Below are 2,887 nucleotides of genomic sequence, written 5' to 3' on the forward strand. Positions count from 1 at the left end.
TTTCTTTCTATGTTCTTTAATATAAAATGTTTAGCATGCAACCGAAGATAACAAGTCATATGAAAAAGCAAGAAATGTGATCCATGGTCAACAGAGGAAATGGTCAATAGAAGCAGACCTAAAGATGGCCCAGATGTTGGAAAGATCAAACAAGAATATTGAAATAGCTATGATAAAGATGCTAAGATATGTAATGGAAAAGATGTATAGTATATGTGAATGAATGGGAAATTTAAGGAGAGACATGGAAACAAAAAAGATTCAAATGGATGTGCTAGAGATGAATAATATAAAATTAGAAATGAAGACTTCATTACATGGACTTAACAAGGTACTGGACACAGCACAGGAAATAATCAGTGAACCTGAAGACAGGTTAGTAGAAAGTATACAAATTGAAACAAAAAGGAAAGTATACAAATTGAAATACATAAAAAGACAGAATAGAGAAAAGGGGATCTGAGGGAGAATATAAGAATGTCTAACACATACAATTGGAATCCAGAAGGAGAAGAGAGATAAGAATAGAATAGGATAGAACAGAGTAGAAGAAATATGTGAAGAATAAAATGGCCATAAACTTTCCAAACTGATTAAGGCATTATAGGTTATGGTCATCAATTCCAGTGCATGTGGGGGTTCCTACACACCATCAAGCAATTCCCAGACTCCAACTTGGTGTTCTACAATTCAACTCAATTCTGACACTATATCCAGAGATAGTGTCAGATCCCACATGTTAAGGGTTCAGTCCTATGAAGACTGGCCCACCCACCCACTTCAGACATCAACTGCAAGTCCAAGTTGTCACCTGTGTTTACTACTGACTAGCTATAGATTGAAGGTTCTATCAAGAAAGTGAAAAGATAACCCACAGAATAGGTTTGCAAATCATCTCTCTGATAGGGGACTTGTGTCCAGAATTTTTTTTTAATTATTGGGACTTCCCTGTTGGCGTAGTGGTTAGGAATCTGCCTGCTAATGCAGGCGACAAGGGTTCGATCCCTGGTCCGGGAAGATCCCACGTGCCGCAGAGCAACTAAGCCGTGTGCCACAATTACTGAGCCTGCACTCTAGGGCCCATGCTCCACAACAAGAGAAGCCACAGCAATGAGAAGCCCACACACCACAACGAAGAGTAGCCCCCAATCGCTGCAACTAGAGAAAGCCCACGCATAGCAACTAAGACCCAAAGCAGCCAAAACTTAAAAATTTATAAAAAATTTTAAAAGTATTAAAACTCAATAATAACACAAATATAACAATTTTAAAAATGAGCAAAATATATGAATGGAAATTTCCACAAAGAAGATATCCAAATGGCCAACAAGCACATGAAAAGATGCTTAACATCATTAGCCACCAAATCAAAACCACAATTAGATACCACTTCATACCCACTAGCATGGCTATAGTAAAAAAGACAGATGATAACCGGAATGTGGAGAAATCTGAACCTCACACACTGATAATTAGACTGTAAAACAGCACAGCCACTTTTGAAAATAGTCTGGTAGTTCCTTAAAAGATAAAACACAGACTTAATAGTGCTCGCTCCGGCAGCACATATACTACAACTGCAACGACACAGAGAAGACTAGCATGGCCCCTGCGCAAGTATGACACGTAAATTCGTGAAGCGGTCCATATTTTTTAATATGTGAAATCTAAAAAATAATACAAATTAACTTATTTACTAAACAGAAACAGACTCATAGACACAGAACACAAACTTATGGTTACCAAAGGGGAAGCGGGGGGAGGGATAAATTAGGAGCTTGGGATTAACAGATACACACTACTATATATAAAAGGGATAAACAACAAAAGACCTACTGTAGAGCACAGGGAACTCTATTCATTATTTTGTAATAACTTATAATGGAAAAGAATCTGAAAAAGAATAAATATATATACACATATATGTGTGTGTGTGTATACATATATATATATATATATATATATATGTGTGTATGAAACCGAATCACTTTGCTATACACCTGAAACTAACACAGTATTGTAAATCAACTACAGTTCAATAAAAAAAACACAGACTTAATAGACTTAGTATATGAGTCGGCAACCCCCATCGAAGGCAAGTGAAAACATGTCCACACAAAAACTTGTACATGAATGTTCATAGCAGTATTATTCATAATAGGCAAAAAGTGGAAACCCAAATGTCCATCAACTAATGAATGGGTAAGTAAAATGTCTTGCATCCATACAACAGAATATTATTCAGCCATAAAAATGAATGATACATGCCACAACATGTATGAAACTTAAAAAAATACATGCACTAAGTGAAAGAAGCCAGTCACAAAAGACCATATATTGTATAATTCCATTTACATGAAATGTTCAGAACTGGCAAATTCATACAGACAAAAAGTAGATTCATGATTATCTAGGGCTAGGAGGTAGAGTGAGAAGATAGGGAGTGACTGATAATGGATAAGGTATTTCTTTTGCAGGTGATGAAAATGTTCTGAAATTGGATTGTGGCAATGGTTGCACAGTTCTGTGAATACAATAAGACTTTAGATTTTAAATGGGTGAATTGAACAGTATGTGAATTGTATCTCAATAAAGCTATTTTTTAAAACTCTATAGAGTCTATTTTAAAATTACTAGAATAAGTGCAGTTGGTAAGGTTTCAGGTTACAAGGTCAAAATACAAAAATCAATTGTATTTCAAGATACCAGCAACAAGCAATTAGAAAATGAAATTCCAAAAACAAATACCATTGGACTTCCCTGGTGGCGCAGTGGTTAAGTATCTGCCTGCCAACGCAGCGGACAAGGGTTCGAGCCCTGGCCCGGGAATATCCCACATGCCACAAAGCAACTAAGCCCGTGAGCCACAACTACTGAGCCTGCGCTC

At 36.6% G+C, this 2,887-nt stretch overlaps 1 non-coding gene across 1 annotated transcript; it reads left to right on the top strand.

Moving 5' to 3' along the window:
* Positions 1 to 1,547: 1,547 nt before the first annotated feature.
* On the top strand, positions 1,548 to 1,654 carry LOC132375539 (U6 spliceosomal RNA). Its single transcript, XR_009506083.1, has one exon. It is a non-coding gene; the product is annotated as a U6 spliceosomal RNA (small nuclear RNA).
* Positions 1,655 to 2,887: the final 1,233 nt, after the last annotated feature.

The sequence above is a fragment of the Balaenoptera ricei genome, chromosome 11 (genome assembly GCF_028023285.1).
Source record: "Balaenoptera ricei isolate mBalRic1 chromosome 11, mBalRic1.hap2, whole genome shotgun sequence".
NCBI lineage: Eukaryota > Metazoa > Chordata > Mammalia > Artiodactyla > Balaenopteridae > Balaenoptera > Balaenoptera ricei.